The 18,342-nt window shown below is 38.3% G+C and overlaps 1 protein-coding gene across 2 annotated transcripts in view; it reads right to left on the reverse strand.

Annotated features, from left to right (window-relative positions):
- The window catches only part of RSPO1 (R-spondin 1), a 185,647-nt gene extending 183,440 nt beyond the window's left edge, over positions 1-2,207 (reverse strand). The window contains exon 1 of one of the 2 annotated variants that reach the window (XM_040337222.1): positions 1,838-2,207. The gene's annotated coding sequence lies outside the window, so the exon portion shown is untranslated. The remainder of the gene's footprint in view (positions 1-1,837) is intronic. The other variant, XM_040337221.1, reaches the window with a different exon arrangement.
- Positions 2,208-18,342: the final 16,135 nt, after the last annotated feature.

Raw genomic sequence — 18,342 nt, forward strand, 5'->3', positions numbered from 1 at the left:
CAGCTAGCAAAAGTGCATCAGTCATCACTGCTTTGTGAACCAGTGTTTCACCAGAATCCCTTTTATCATGTGCTGCTTTATAATGTCAGATGTATGCTAAGTGCCCCCTGGTGCTTGTCAATTTATGTAAAGCAAGTCTGTACATTTTGTAGTACATACCCTCTATATTATTCTTCTTGTGTGTTTTGCATAAGGTGTATTCATTTTTATCAAGCAATTTTATAATGCTATTTTTAGGCTAAGATGAAAAGATAATAATATTCACTGAGCCTTTCAGGACTACCACTAGGGTTACAGGTGCCACTGCTTTAGAAACTGTATTTTACACAGAAAAATTCTAAATTATAATTGCATTGCAATAGTAATTTGGACCTCAATGCAGACTTATGGGGGGGCTAAAGGTGTTTAGATGTTGGTATACTCAGATTATATATTAAACCCTTTTCCGTGGGCGTGTCAGGAAGGCATGTCTTTAGCACAGATTCATCAAAAGATTCTCAGAATTACACATTGATTTACTGGCCAATATCCATTGTATGCAAGCCCTAGATTCTAAAAAAAAAAAACATAAAGGGGAAGGGTGACAATCTGTGTATAACACTGTACTTAAACTGGTACACCTGAAGTAGAGAGTCAATGTAATTAAATTCCCCTGCTGATAATCGCCTCTTTCTACATATCCCGGAGCCGTCTGTCTTCTTAGCAGATGCCTCTTTATTAAATCCAGTAAATGCGGAACATTACAGTGACAGGCAACTGCAGGATGACCAACAGGGGCATAAGAATGATGGAGGAACATCACTGTACTGGCTGTTCACATCAGAGTAACATAAATCAATATAACTGCACAAACACAAAAGGATGACAAAAAAAAACATTCTTGATTGACTGTCTTCTTTAAGTAATTTAAGTAAGAAAGTACTGCAGATGTGCATAAAAGATGGTGCAATGTGTCATAAAAATCTGTTGCATCAATGAAGACTATAAACTCACAAAATACACATAAACCCTCATCATCCATGTGGTTTGTCTTTCATGACCCAAAAAAACAGCAAGGAAATATTATTTCTTTGAAAGGGGAAAAAAAAAAAAAACCTTTCCATTTCTCTGTTTTACATAACTAACCATGATCTAAATTTGTCTGTTTCAAATTAAATAAAAAAAAAAAGAATTGTAAATTTGACCTTGCAGAAGCTACTTTTGCTAAACACATGCATTTATTACAGAGCAGACTTCTCACTCTTTTCTGCAATACAAATAATATATATATTTTTTTTAAATGATTTTTTTTTATTATTTTTTTTTTATTCCAATCACGCCCACAAATGTTTGTTTCCAAATCTGATAACCGTAGGATCTTCTTGGCACTAAATCCTTGAAACGATCCAAAAATTAACAGCAAGAAAAATGAAACATTGCGAGAAATGTTTTCCTTGCTTAGTTTCACCACTTACAACAAGCTGTAAAAAAAAAACATCAGACACCATGCGTGTATATGTGCACTGTGCAAATGAGCTGAGAGTTTTCAAAACTGGCTGTCAGTAAATCAGCATCTCCTGACATGCAACCATTTCTGGTTTCTCTTGCTAAACTAAACTGTTTTCCTTTTACCATCAGGATATAATATACAGTATCGCTGTATATATACATTATGAATATACAATCTAAAGCACACAAATGATTTTCACTGTGGAGCTTGGATGACTTGATCTATAATCATACACTGCAAGACTTTTTCTTTCAAAGCAAAACATGTATATCAATACTGCCTTAAACATTAAAAGGCAGTAAACAGCAAAAAATAAATAAAAAATAACTCAGAAACTGTTAACCTTACCTTCTGTATAGTTTCCAATTTGAATGAATGTATATCTGTATGATTGCAATCCTTTTCCAAAGAATCTTTCCCAAAAAAAGCATCAACCGGCACAAGGAAATAAAAGAATTATAATAAAAGGTTCCAGAACTGTGGGTTTGTTTCTTCTTATTGACACAAAGTGGCTAAAGAGCAAAAAGTAAAACTTCAGCTCTTATAACTGTGCTAGTGATAACTCCAACTGGCTTTCAGAGAGAGAGAAAGAGAGAGAGAGGTCTGGCTGTGTCTGCATTGTAGTCCATCAGCAAAACCAAGTGTTCAGGCAGTGTAAAAAAACAGCGTGTTAGCTCCTCTGGCTCCAACCACTTTCATGCAGAGACTGACTCTCACTTTCCCTCTCATTGTTTTTTTTTTTTTTTTTTTAATGACCAAAGCATCCAGTTTTTTTTTTTCTTAAGTTAAGCCAGATATCTGTTGAATGCAAGTGCCACCTCCTCCATGGGTAACAAAGATTTTTTTTTTATTAACTCTTACCATTCTCTTTTCTTTAGCTGCGAGGTTACAAAATAAGGGAATGGAATGAATGACAAATGGGGGTTCATTTTGCAGCACATCTGTAGACTTTTTGTAAACCCCTCTTCCTTTTTTTTTTTTTTATTCATGCATCCTTGACAGTTTAAATTAAACACAAGTTTCTAGGGCTTCTGTAACATGTCCGGTGTGTGAAATGTACCCCCTCAGTTTCTAGGGCTACTGTAACATGTCCAGTGTGTGAAATGTACCCCCTCAGTTTCTAGGGCTACTGTAACATGTCCAGTGTGTGAAATGTACCCCCTCAGTTTCTAGGGCTACTGTAACATGTCCAGTGTGTGAAATGTACCCCCTCAGTTTCTAGGGCTACTGTAACATGTCCAGTGTGTGAAATGTACCCCCTCAGTTTCTAGGGCTACTGTAACATGTCCGGTGTGTGAAATGTACCCCCTCAGTTTCTAGGGCTACTGTAACATGTTCGGTGTGTGAAATGTACCCCCTCAAAATGTAGGAGTTAAAAATTAAACACCTAAGTTATAATTTTAACCTGTTTTCCGGTGGATAGAATAGTATGACTTTCAGATAATTTTATAGTGTTATTATTTGAGTTACATGTCTGCTTCCTCAAAAAATGATCTGCCTGACAGGTCCCCAAACCGCTCACGCTACCTCCCTGTTTGTAATATTAATAATAATAATAATAATAATAATAATAATAATAATAAATGATAGGCGCTATTCAGAACACCCAAGGTCTCCTTACAAAGATAAAAAAAAAGCCAAAAAAAAAAGCAGGTAAATAAATAATAAAAACAGAAATATATATATTACATAACCATTAAATTACAAAAAAACAAATCACTGAAATCAGAGTATGCTAGCATAAAAGATGAGTTTTGAGATGTAATTTGAAGATGGGTAGGAAATGAATGTTGCGAATGTCAGGTGGCACTGGAAGGGTGTTCCAAAGTCGGGGGGGGGCAAAGCAGCTAAAGGCTCTTAATCCCAGTGATCAAGAGGGTGAGTGGAACATTGAGATAAATGGAAGAAGACCTGAGAGTATGAGAGGGTCTGATATGCAGGAATTCAGAAAGGTATGGAGGAGCGAGGTTATGAATGACCTTAAAGGTAAGTACCAGAATTTTGAAATCAATACGATATTTTACCAGAAGCCAGTAAAGGTGCTGAAGGACAGGAGTGATGTGATTAAAGGGTAATCATGTGGAATCGTGGGGAAAAAAATTGCAAATATAAACAATAATAATATTGCATATACAATTGCGACTCCATATTGTAATTGAATGTTATTTAAAATGCCCTTTCCTTTTTAGACCGTGTTCACACCTATGCGAATTTAATGCGTGTTTCCCCGCATTCAATTCGCATAGCAGGAGAATGTGACTGGCTCTCACATATCTCCACAGTGGGTCCGGTGCGGTGTGCCAGAAAAAACACGTGCCTTTTTTGGTGGGTTTCAGGCTTGATTTCAGCCCAAAATTCGGGATGAAATCGGACCTGAACCGGTGAACCAGCATGCACCGGACCCCTGCTGTGCGCCACCTGCCGCAACAGTGTGAACCGGGCCTCAATCTTTTTTTTTAATGACCAAAGCATCCAGTTTTTTTTTTCTTAAGTTAAGCCAGATATCTGTTGAATGCAAGTGCCACCTCCTCCATGGGTAACAAATATTTTTTTTTTATTAACTCTTACCATTCTCTTTTCTTTAGCTGCGAGGTTACAAAATAAGGGAATGGTATGAATGACAAATGGGGGTTCATTTTGCAGCACATCTGTAGACTTTTTGTAAACCCCTCTTCCTTTTTTTTTTTTATTCATGCATCCTTGACAGTTTAAATTAAACACAAGTTTCTAGGGCTTCTGTAACATGTCCGGTGTGTGAAATGTACCCCCTCAGTTTCTAGGGCTACTGTAACATGTCCTGTGTGTGAAATGTACTCCCTCAAAATTTAGGAGTTAAAAATTAAACTCCTAAGTTATAATTTTAACCTGTTTTCCGGTGGATAGAATAGTATGACTTTCAGATAATTTTATAGTGTTATTATTTGAGTTACATGTCTGCTTCCTTAAAAAATGATCTGCCTGACAGGTCCCCAAACCGCTGACCCTACCTCCCTGTTTGTAATATTAATAATAATAATAATAAATTATAGGTGCTTTTCAGAACATCCAAGATCTCCTTACAAAGATAAAAACAAAGCCAAAAAAAAAAGCAGGTAAATAAATAATAAAAACAAAAATATATATATTACATAACCATTAAATTACAAAAAAACAAATCACTGAATTCAGAGTATGCTAGCATAAAAGATGAGTTTTGAGATGTAATTTGAAGATGGGTAGGAAATGAATGTTGCGAATGTCAGGTGGCACTGGAAGGGTGTTCCAAAGTCGGGGGGGGGGGGGCAAAGCAGCTAAAGTCTCTTAATCCCAGTGATCAAGAGGGTGAATGGAACATTGAGATAAATGGAAGAAGAAGACCTGAGAGTATGAGAGGGTCTGATATGCAGGAATTCAGAAAGGTATGGAGGAGCGAGGTTATGAATGACATTAAAGGTAAGTAACAGAATTTTGAAATCAATACGATATTTGACCAGAAGCCAGTGAAGGTGCTGAAGGACAGGAGTGATGTGATTAAAGGGTAATCATGTGGAATCGTGGGGAAAAAAAATCGCAAATATAAAAAATAATAATTTTGCATATACAATTGCGACTCCATATTGTAATTGAATGTTATTTAAAATGCCCTTTCCTTTTTAGACCGTGTTCACACCTATGCGAATTTAATGCGTGTTTCCCCGCATTCAATTCGCATAGCAGGAGAATGTGACTGGCTCTCACATATCTCCACAGTGGGTCCGGTGCGGTGTGCCAGAAAAAACACGTGCCTTTTTTGGTGGGTTTCAGGCTTGATTTCAGCCCAAAATTCGGGATGAAATCGGACCTGAACCGGTGAACCAGCATGCACCGGACCCCTGCTGTGCGCCACCTGCCGCAACAGTGTGAACCGGGCCTCAATCTGCAGCTCTGAAATTTTCTGTAAAATTCAATGCAGAATAGCAACCTGGAGGTGTTCTGCACACAGAGTGTGTACTGACCACCCCCAGAAACATTATTTAATTGTGTGATTGGCTCACCGATTTTCTCAGAAGTCTGCACTAAGATACAAATCGGATATCCAGCATCCCCTGCAAAAAAAATTAAATTTTTTGTGGGATACTCCCAATAGGAAATCACATCTAAATTGATGCAGGCCCAGCAGCTTCACTCATCAGAGCTCTGCAAGTGCACTGCTTATTGATAGTTATGAAACCACTCCCATTAGATTGACTTTCCAAGTGGACACATTACGCAGTAATTTCTTCAGAATATCATAAGGTAGAAATCTGCAACAAAGTTTGTTAAAATCCTTGCAATGTACATAGCTCACCCAGGGGGGAATGTTTTTTCTTAACAAAAATTGAGTTACTCTTTAAAGGAGGGGGGTCTGGTAATGATGCAAGCAGCAGAGTTCTGAACCAGTTGCAGTTTATGGAGGGGCTTAAAAGAGAGACCAAAAAGAAGAGACTTACACACGTACACACGGTCGGTCATGCCATGGAAGCTAACTGATGGTCAGTCGTGCCTACACACCATCAATTAAAAAAACAAACGTGTCAGAACGCGGTGATGTAAAACACAACGACGTGCTGAAAAAAACGAAGTTCAATGCTTCCAAGCATGCGTCGACTTGATTCTGAGCATGCATGGATTTTTAACCTTATCCATCGATTGAATTTAAAACAAGATTGCTTTTTTTTAACCTATGGATAAATAACCGATGGGGCCCACACACGTTCGATTTGGACCGATGAAAGCGGTCCATCAGACCGTTCTCATTGGTTTAACCGATCGTGTGTACGCGGCCTAACAATAATCTATGGAGAAAGTGACCAGATTGTGAATGAGAATGGCAGTGCTGTTGGGTGTGAGAGACGGACCAAGACGATTAATCTTACATGGATGAAAATATGCTGACCAAATGACATTACTGACTACAAAGGAGATGCATGTGTGCTTCCAACTGACGCCATGTGTGTCCATTGAAATACACACTCCTCCCAGCTCCTGACAGAGGCAGGAGCCAATCATATTCCTACCCTCACTTCCTCTCCGCAACCAGGAAATTCGGAGGAACAGTGTGGATCATGGTAAGGTAAGTGGTTGGGGACAGGGAGTGACTAGCACAAGCACTGGGGTATTTTTAACCTTAAAGTATTACTAAACCCAGGGCCCTGCATGTATTATATCTGGTCTTCGACAGTACACAGCATGTGGAAAAGCAATAGTATTATTAAGTATAAACTGCTAAATACCTTTTCTCATCAGCAGTATATAGCAGTCTTGTGACTTCTATCAGTGTCTGGTAAAGCTTGCAGTAGGAGTTTTCATTCTACTCTGATTGTCCTATGAGGCTGCGGGACCCCTGACCCTCTGTCTGGACAGTGCTGATTGACCCAGAGCTGATCGCATGCACTCTTCAAGAAAAAAACTCTCTAGCAATACACACCAAACTGAGCATTTGCAGCTTGCCACCAAGCCTCTGTTCTATCAGGAGATGATTTGGGGACTGTGGAAGAAGAGGAGGATCAGAGAAGACAGGATCAAACTGCCTTTTTACACAATACAGATGATTAACCACTTAGGTTCCACAGTGACAACAAGCATGCTTTACTGCATATACGGACTGATTTTACTGTTGTGGGTTTAGTAACACTTTAATGCTGTGAGCTTTAAGTGCTACTTTAAAAAAATTTAACACACCTTCTGCTGTTTTTTACCAAATGGATTGTCTTTCTCTGGCAGCTTACATTTATGTTTTTCACGTGTATGCAGAAAAGAAACAATGCTCGATTAGTAAGATTTCATTCTATGGGGTCCGTTCACTAATGAGGAAAGTGCTGTCACATCAAAGAAGTACAGGCAGGAGCGATTGTTTTTGGCCCCCATAGACTTCAATGGGAGCGCCTGAAAAATACGCATGACATGCAGTTTTTGCACGTTTTCATGCATAACAGGGAAAAGTATCCTCCTCCTAGTAACCTGCTTTCCATTTTTTTCCCAGAAAGAATGCCAAAACGTGTAAAAACACAAGTTAAAAATGCTTCAAAAACGTGTGAACCTAACCTTTTAGCTGTAATTATCCACGCTTGTACAGATTTGTTTATTTGTATTGCTCTGGGTTACAGCTCATCACTCTTGTGCTTTCTTTTTCTGTTGTATTCTTAGAGTGCATAATTAAGATAAAAGCTTCTGCATGAGAATATTAAAATATATTCTGAAAATAAAGTTAAAAAGCAGAAAAAATATACATAATACAAAGTGAGGGAAAGCTTGTGTGCGTTAGTAAAAAAAAAATGTTTATCTTTTACATAAAAGCTAGAGAAACATGCATGCCCTAGACTTTTTTTTTATTGGAATTGCTTTATTTCTGCAGTCTTACCTAGTTACCAGTCTAAAAATGAGTCTGCAGAGATTCTCAATTATGCCCATCATAGTGTCACTGCAATTGAATTATGCCCAGACATGATGTAATCTAAAGACGCAAACTGCAGACCATTTACAAAGAATATATTTATACCTCTGCTCCACCCTGCTGCTGTTTACATGAAGCATTACCTATGGATCTAAAGCAGGAAGGGTGCACAGCACAGAATGACAGGGAAGAGGTGGAAGACCTTGTAAAAGACCTGTATTGTCTGGTAATGGCAAAATGATAGAAAAGCTTCAATCACTGCTCTCAGGAGTGCCTTGGAACCCCTGAATCCGGCATTAAAATGTTTACTAACTCATGATCAAGCAATGAGCTTGCCCACCTCCCACCTCACATTACACAACGCTAGCTTCTGGATTAGATGAACAAGTGCAGAGTATTTCATAGTGGCATGCAAGCTGGGGCAATGGTTTTAATTGTTATTATAATACAGGATTTATATAGTGCCAACAGTTTGCGCAGCCCTTTACAACCTAAGGGCAAACAGTGCAGTTAAAATACAGGAGGAATCAGAAGGCCCAGCTTGTTAGAGTTCACAGCAGTTATATACTGTACTGTATATACAGTTAGGTATACAGCAGTTATATACTGTACATGGAAAAAAACTTATCATGTTGGGTGTTCTCCATCTTCACCCCATGTTTGGTGATGCCCCCTTTTGAGTACACTGTATCTAAAAAAGCATGTGTAATCCATTTTAATATGTATTGTTATTTTGTAGATTTTTGTAATAATAAAGAATTTGCAAACTTTTAAAATCCTTTCCAAGACACTTTCTATTCACTTAAAAAATTACCCATTGTCGTTAAAGTCCCATTGTGAGGGTTTTTTCCATGTACTGTATATACAGTGGGGCGAACAAGTATTTGATACGATTTTGCAGGTTTTCCTACTTACAAAGCATGTAGAGGTCTGTAATTGTTATCATAGGTGAACTGTGAGAAACAGAATCTAAAAAATCCAGAAAATCACATTGTATGATTTTTAAGTATTTAATTTGCATTTTATTGCATGACATAAGTATTTGATACATCAGAAAAGCAGAACTTAATATTTGGTACAGAAACCTTTGTTTGCAATTACAGAGATCATACATTTCCTGTATTTCTTGACCAGGTTTGCACACACTGCAGCAGGGATTTTGGCCCACTCCTCCATACAGATCTTCTCCAGATCCTTCAGGTTTCGGGGCTGTCGCTGGGCAATATGGACTTTCAGTTCCTTCCAAAAAAAATCTATTGGGTTCAGGTCTGGAGACTGGCTAGGCCACTCTAGGACCTTGAGATGCTTCTTAAGCCACTCCTTAGTTGCCCTGGCTGTGTGTTTCGGGTAGTTGTCATGCTGAAAGACCCAGCCACAATCTTCAATGCTCTTACTGAGGGAAGGAGGTTGTTGGCCAAGATCTTGCAATACATGGCTCCACCCATCCTCCCCTTAATACAGTGCAGTCGTCCTGTCCCCTTTGCAGAAAGCATCCCCAAAGAATGATGTTTCCACCTCCATGCTTCACGGTCGGGATGGTGTTCTTGGGGTTGTACTTATCCTTCTTCTTCCTCCAAACACGGCGAGTGGCGTTTAGACCAAAAGCTCTAGTTTTGTCTCATCAAACTACATGACCTTATCCCATTCCTCCTCTGGATCATCCAGATGGTCATTGGCAAACTTTAAATGGGACTGGAAATGCACTGGCTTGAGCAGGGGGACCTTGCGTGCACTACAGGATTTAACCCCATGATGTTACTAATGGTTTTCTTTGAGACTGTGGTCCCAGCTCTCTTCAGGTCATTGACCAGGTCCTGCCGTGTAGTTCTGGGCTGATCCCTCACCTTCCTTATGATCATTGATGCCCCACGAGGTGAGATCTTGCATGGAGCCCCAGACCAAGGGAGATTGACCGCCATCTTGAACTTCTTCCATTTTCTAATAATTGCGCCAACAGTTGTTGCCTTCTCACCAAGCTGCTTGCCTATTGTCTTGTGTCTACTCCAAGCCTTGTGTCTACAATTTTATCCCTGATGTCCTTACACAGCTCTCTGGTCTTGGTCATTGTGGAGAGGTTGGAGTCTGTTTGAGGTTGTGGACAGGTGTCTTTTATATAGTTAACAAGTTCAAACAGGTGCAATTAATACAGGTAATGAGTGTAGAACAGGAGGGCTTTTTCTTAAAAAAAAAATAACAGGTCTGTGAGACCCAGAATTCTGTGAGAGCCAGAATTCTTACTAGTTGGTAGGTGATTAAATGCTTATGTCATGCAACAAAATGCTAATTAATTATTTAAAAATCATACAAATGTGATTTTCTTGATTTTTGTCAAATTGTGAACTTATGGCTGAACACATTGCGGGTTTGTTGCCAGAAAAAAGGAATGCAATACATAACCTTAGATCCTGTCAGTAATTTAAAGGAATGGTAAACCAAGCTGAGGGCTCAAAGCAGCCATGTTGTTAGTGTGTGTTGAACCAGTTGGGGAGAGTTTAAAATCCTCTTCCCAACTATGAGATGTTATATTATTTTTATTATTTATTTATTTATTTATTTATTTATTTATTTATTTATTTAGCAAAATGTTGTCCTCAATGGCAGTTGCTGGCCTTTTACGCTAAACAAAAATTGTGACTGTCCCTACCCTTAATTTTCTCCCTTTCTAATATATGCTCCAATATGGAGACTCGATTATAATTAGACAGAGGGGCCTTGATGAGGCAGTGCAGCTTCCACATATATTTGCAACTGTCGTGCAACTAAAACGTTTTAACACAAACTATTGGAACATGTGCTGGGAAAATATCTTGCTTATTAGCCCTACAAATGGTCATGGATAACTAGATTCACTGCATCCCATAGACCAGAATGAGGTTCATCACAAAGTTTGAAAACTTCAAGCAAGATTCACAAAACAGATTTTATTTGTTTTCATCCAAACCCAGGCAGATTTGATCATCCCTATTGCCTTACTGGAGAAACAAAATATACTGTACAATATATGTGTAGTACTGTATACAGTAGTTTTACAAGATGAGCTGAAAGGAGTATATTCGCAGTGGCTACAGTCATAAATCAGTATGGTTACCAAGAAGCATCTACTTACTTTAAAGTTTTTTTCTCAAGGACTTCCCCATATGGGCAGTCCTTGTAAAAAACTACAGATATAAGTCTAGGTTTTCTGCATTTTTCTTACGTTATAGTCAACAACGAGCACTGAGATAATGCAGACTTGTCCATGCTCAATGGTACTTGGAGGCATGGGTCAAACATCTTAAGGCCGGCCACACATGGTTCGAATCATGGTCGATTCAGCAGAAACCGGCAGAGATCTGAACCGATAACAAGCAGGCTAAATCAATCAACTTGGGTACAACCAGCCTTACAGATTTTCTTGCTATAGCCGCTAGCAATAATCACTGTCTTCTCCCGATGGGGCACGAGGGACAATTGATTGGGAGGAAGGATTCCTCTGTTAGCACTGACTGTGTTGATGGGGAAATCGTGCAAATTTGGGTTGCAGGAAAGAAATTTGCACCGTGTATGGTCTAGTCACTAGTCTGGTAATGCATTGTTAGCAGACATGAAAAGATGACCAAAAGAAAATCTTCTTAGCTAACCAACATATCATTAAACTGAAAGCCAAAGAAAGCAGTCTAGGCCTTCTCCCAATTTCCTACCTTTAGAAGACACCAGGTGCCATGTTAATATAAGAAAAAAAAAACTACAATAGAAAACAAAAAACATCTTCAGAAATATTAGAAATCGAGGAAAACAATGATTTGGAAAAGCAAATGCTATAAATATGATTTGTTTATTGAATGGCATTGTGCAATAAAAATAGAGAGAGTTCTGGAACCTTACGATAAAATCTGTAAACATATAAAACCTTATAACGGAAACAGCTCATAATAAATAATCATAAACAGACTCAGCAGGACTGTAATTCATGTTGCATTTGCCACTGCCATTGCCCTTATTCATGCAATTTGATTGAAACTGAGAATGATTTTCATTCTTGGATTGCACAAACAACTGCCAAGAATGTATTATTTGAGGAAGTTTTCATTCTAAGTCATTTATATGTTGTTCATGTGTACTTCACAATCCAGAGATTTCCCCTACTACTACATGCCCTCTGATTGTTAGCATAATTTAATCCACTTTCTCTGAGTCCAAGTTGTCCTTGATTTACCCTAGCTAATTATTGCACCTTAACCACTTGCTTACTGGTCACATATACCCCCTTCCTGCCCAGGCGAAATTTCAGCTTTCAGCACTGTCAAGCTTTGAATGACAATTGCGCGGTCGTGCGATGTGGCTCCCAAACAAAATTGACATCCTTTTTTCCCACAAATATAGCTTTCTTTTGGTGGTAGGGAAGGGGTTAACACTAGGGGGCGAGGAAGGGGTTAATGTGTGCCCTGCATAGTGTTTCTAACTGTAGGGGGAGGGGAGTGACTGGGGGAGGTGACCGATGGTTATCCCTATATACAAGGGACACACCATCGGTCTCCTCTAACTGACAGGACGTGGATCTCTGTGTTTACACACATAGATCCATGTCCCTGTCTCTGTGACTGCCGATCGCGGTTGCCTGGCGGACATCGCAGCCGCCAGGCACGCACATCGGCACCTGAGTGACGTGGCGGGCATGCGCACGCACGCCCTCCAGTGGTCGGAGGCCGTAAATAGACGGCCTCCCAGCAATTAACATCCACATTGCGGCCCTATATGGTCGTCTGGCCGACGGGAGATGGTTAAAAGGAGAAGCAACACAGTGAGAAGCTCATCTTCCTGTCCCTCTGCTTTCTCCTCCATTCACATGCTTCTTGTCTTGAAAGAACTGACCGAAAAATACATTTAGCCCCTGTCGGTGCGACTTGTCATGTGTTAGTGGTCATTTTGTGATCAAAATACATTACACAAGTAAACTGGCCCTTGAAACCACAGAGCTTACTATAATCAGCTCAGTCAATAAAGGCAACTATTCTATGGTAAATCCTTACATAAAGCTACTCTACATATATTCCCCTTCCTGTGTCTTCAGAAAACATATAAATTATATGATATCAAACATCAATTAGCTAAAAATAAATAAATAAATAAATAAATAAATAAGAGAGACAAACAGTATGATCTAATGTGTGTAAGGACCCATAGACATAGAGTTGAGAATCTTCACAGAATAAGTTCACTCAATTACCCATTCATAATTGGATATTCAAATTGAACAGGGATTTCTTTTCACACGATTGAATAATTGAAGTGAACATATACACTATTTATTGTGTAAAGATTCTCAACTCCTTAAGTAAATCAGCCCATAAGTCTGAAGTGTTGAAGAGTACTGTATACAACCACAGAAACATCTGACTACACATGTAATGCGTAGAACACACTAGTCCTTAATAACTGAGACTGCCCTGATCTACTTGGACTTTTTGGACTGCCCTACTTGGTCTTTTGGTGTGGCATGGATTTTTAATCATTAACCACGTGCCGACCAACCTATAGCAAAAATACGTAATTTGACTTTTTTTTTGTTTACTATAGGTGATTCGCTTTCAGATAAATGTGATCTCGCAGGCAGATTCAATTCCCCCACTTCTCAGTCATTCTAGGGCTTGCCTGACCGATCAGTGAAGCCCGGGAGCAACCCGATACTGACAGTAGCTGGGTATGGAGATGAGTGAGGCTAAGATCGCTGCCACTTGTCTCTATGCCCTTGGAGGACTGGAGCGACATCATGAAGTCACTTCCGGTTCCTGGGCCATAGTAAAAAAAAATCTTTTTTTGCTTTTAAAGGTAAATGAGAGATTTGTGGCCTTTTTGACCCCAGATCTCTCAATAAAGATGACCAGCCATTATTATTTCTATTACAAGGGATGTTTACATCCCTTGTAATAGGAATAAATGTAAAAAAAATAAAAAATAAATGTAAAATATATAAGATTAAAAAAAAAAAATGTAAGTGCCCCATCCCTCCGAACAAGCACGCAGAAGTTAATGCACACATAAGTCGCACAAGCACGTTCAAACCACACATGTAAGGTATCACTGCGAATGTTAGAGCGAGAGAAATAATTCTAGTGCAAGACCTCCTCTGTAACGCTAAACAGGTAAGCTGTAAACATTTTTAAAATGTCGCCTATGGAGATTTTTAGATACCGTAGTTTGTCGCCATTCCACGGGCGTGAGCAATTTTAAAGCATTATATGTTAGGTATCTATTTACTCTGCGTAAAATCATATTTTATATTTTACTAAAATATTGAGTTATCTATGGTGTTTTTTTGCATTAAAATCCATTAAAGTGTATTTTTTTCTAAATTGCATTTGAAAGAATACTGTGTGACATAAAATTATGCAACGATTGTCCTTTTAGCCTCTAGGGTCTCCACCAAAAAATATATATATAATCTTTCTCAAGACTTCTTGAGAAAGATGGACTGAGCTTCATTGAAAGGTTGACAATAAAAACACTGCTGTTTTGATCTACCCTCCTTTGGATCTTTGGATTGATATGTATATATGTATATATATATATATATATATATATATATGTATATATATATATATATATATATATATATATATATATATATATATATATATATATATATATATATATATATATATATATATATATATATATATATATATATATATATATATATATATATATATATATATATATATATATATATATATATATGTGTGTGTGTGTTTGTGTGTGTATATGATATATGCCAGCTGTATGGCAAACCCTTTCTTTGACTATACATTGCATGAGAATCACAGTCACAGTCACAGTCACTAATAATTCATAAACTATTGTACATATTAAGAGTCTTTATAAACTATTTGTATAATTTATTTTTCTTTAAAGAATGTAAATCTTTAAAGGCCTGAGCTTGCCTTCTATCCTTTGAGTGATTACAACATATGAAATAAAATAATGAAATACAAAAAATAAAAATAAATATAAAAAGTATATTAATGTTACAATAATTATCCTACTAAGTTCTACTAGCAATAAATCATAAATCAGTATTTTCTTTTTTATTTGTTTGTTAGTTCTTGGCAATAAGGTGGATTGTAGTATACCATTATTATTTACACTACATACAAAGTGATGACTGTACATTAGGTAACTATTGAAGAACTCTGTTTAAACTTCTTATCCAACCTGAGTACTGTTCTGGAGCTCTGATTTTGGGTCATAGTACAAATTTCCCATCACGTCTCTGCTCTTTTTTGTGTCTGTACTATCATTGAAGGGAATTCACTGTCCTAGACTAACCATGTTCCCCTTATGTACTAGAATTCCCACATTGTATCTAAGTTCTAAAAAGGAGTGCACAAAAATAAATGAAGTTCTCTGTTTCCCCATCCCCCAATAAACACATGATAATGAGAATTAGCACATTCTGACTTAACTGTGATTAACACCTTAACACTGTGCCTGCAGGCCATGGAGAAATGACACTAGAATAGATTGCTGTGAGAAGATCAGATATAACTCAAGTGACAGAAAAAGTGAGAAAGATATAAATTACTCTTAAAAAAAAAAGAGGCACCCTTTCTGTTTCACTCCATCTTTTTTATGGATGTTTTTCCCAGTTGTGATTCGGAAGTGCAGATTCATACTTGGAACAGCTGGTACTTCCAGGAAGGGATCCCGCATCTAAGTCCCTCAGTTACACAAAAAAAAAAAAAGAAAGAAAAAAAGATCCTATTAAAAATGCAAAGCTAGCAGTTAGAATTTAAAGGCTTTTTTTCTAGCATACTACACAATCAATGCAGAACATGTGTGTGTCATCTCCAGTTACAATTTATATACCTTGAAAGTAGGGCACATAAGCATTGTGCCTACTTTTATCTAGGCATTTATCTTTTGAATAGACATTTCTGCTTATTTTTATACATTTAATACTTATGCTTACTAAACAAATTGCTATATTGTTACTAATATTTTATTTTCTAGAGATTAAAATTAGAATAATATGAAAAATGTAAATACAGACAGCTGCACTGTACAACAGATGCGTAGGGACGTTCATAAAACCTATACAGATCTAAAAGTGATATTAAAGGCAGATTTTTTTTTTTTTTTAATAACAAACATGTCATGCTTGCTCTGTGTAGTGATTTTGCATAGAGCAGCCCCAATTCTCTTCTTCTGGCCCCTCCCTCCTGCCAAGTACCAATCTTGCTATGGGGGCAACTGAGCAAGCTCACTCCCGTAGCCACTACTCCATTCAAACACGGAGAGCAGCTCTGCCTCACCCCCATTCTCTCCTCATTGGTTCACTGGCTGTAATTGACACTAGTGGGAGCCAATGGTCAGGGAGAGTCGCTGCTCTCGTGCACATCACTGGATCCAGAAGGGGCTCAAGTAAGTATAAGGGGGGGGGGCTGGGGGAGCTGTTGTAACAGAAACCTTATGCATAGAATGTATGAAGATAAAAATACCTTGGGCCTTTACAACCACTTTAACCACTTCAGGCCCGGAAGGATTTACCCACTCAATGACAAGGCCATTTTTTGCGATACGGCACTGCATCACTGACAATTGTGCGGTCATGCAACGCTGTAGCCAAACAAAATGTATGTATTTTTCCCACAAATTGAGATTTCTTTTGGTGGTATTTGATCATCTCTGCGGTTTTTATCTTTTGTGCTATAAACAAAAAAATACAGATAATTTTGCTATAATAAATATCCAAAAAATAACAAATTTCTTCATCAGTTTCATCAGTTTAGGCCAATATGTAATCTACTACATATTTTTTGTAAAATAAATTGCAATAAGTGTATATTGATTGGTTTGCGCAAAAGTTAAAGCGTCTACAAAATAATTTTGTACTAGTAATGGCGGTGATTTGCGATTTTTAGCGGTACTGCAACATTGCGGCAGACAGATTGGACACTTTTTTGAGACCAGTGACATTTATACAGCGATCAGTGCTATAAAAATGCACTGTCTACTGTATAAATGACACTGGTAGGGATGGGGTTACCACTAGGGGGAAAAGGGGTTACGTGTTCCCTAGGGAGGTGTCTCTAACTGTGGGGAGAGTGGACTGCCTGGGAGTACAAAGAGATCGCTGTTCCTCATCACTAGGAACAGACAATCACACTGTACTCCCCTGACAGAAAGGAGATCTGTTTGTTTATACTGGCAGATCCCTGTTTTGCCTCTCTGTGGACTGATCTCGGGTGGCCAGCGGAGATCATGGCTGCCGGCTATGCGCATCGGCTACAGCACCACGCACGCGCCTGCTATATCCCTTAACCTCCCTGGCGGTATGATTCTTTCAGAAAAGAGGTGCTGAAAGCGGTACCATTATTTGCAAGGAAATTTAGCGTTTTATACTGTAGGTCTGTAATTTTTAGGAATAACTCACTTAAATCTGACCAAACAAGAGTCTTGTAGGCATCCCGGGTATGACATTAATTATAACAAATAATAATATAATTATAATAAAAATTATTCAATAATGTAATCAACTTAAAATCACTGAAATTTGCTCAGTTGCAGAATTGTCGCTGTCATTACTTTTATTTTTTATGACGGATTTCCCCACAAATCGCTATCGCACAATTCTGCAAGTGATTATAATTTATTATCGCTGTTTTCTAGCTGCTCTAAAATCATTTTTGACATAAAAAGACACTTTTGGTTGCTATGGACAATCTACAGTTTCCAGGCAGAAAGAACAGTTTGTATTATATAAAAGTACATGGGCAGACCACTAGGGACAAGGGGGGTGTGTATTTTTTACATACAGTACTGTAATCTATAAGATTACAGTATACTGTGTGTATTGTGTTTGTTTACGTTTTGAATTTGGCGCCGTTCTCCGCTCCCGTGCGTCGTAACGTCGCAGGGAACGGAGATCGGCGACACAGGAGGACGCTGTGTGAATCGAGCGAGCACCCGCTCGCTCACACAGCGCAGTGGCATCGCTGGATCCAGGGACAAGGTAAGTAAACCATGCCTGTGGATCTAGCGAGGCAAGCCCGAGTCTGACTCAGGGTTACCGATCGCAGCATGAAAATCTAACCCAGAGTCAGACTCGGGAACACCGCCAGGAGGGTTAAACGAACCACCACACAGGTACGCCGATTCGTGCAATAGAGCCACCCTGGTCGGCAAATGGTTAAAACCAGATATTTCTCTATTTTTTTAATTCTTTACGTTGTATGGGATTATGCCTCATAAAAAGTATACACTACAGGCAAAATTAAGCTAGCATCTGAAATTGTCTGATTTTCAGGAAATCATTATTCTTCTTCCGTTTATCCAGCTCACAATTTGATAAAATTTTTATGAATATTTATAAACTGCCATATTAATAGTCCTATATATGCATTTGAGAAACAGATAGATAACCTGCTAGACTCATAGATAAGAGCGATTTTGTATAGTATATAGACTAGAGTCTATATAAAAG

This window comes from Rana temporaria, chromosome 2, assembly GCF_905171775.1.
Source record: "Rana temporaria chromosome 2, aRanTem1.1, whole genome shotgun sequence".
Lineage (NCBI taxonomy): Eukaryota > Metazoa > Chordata > Amphibia > Anura > Ranidae > Rana > Rana temporaria.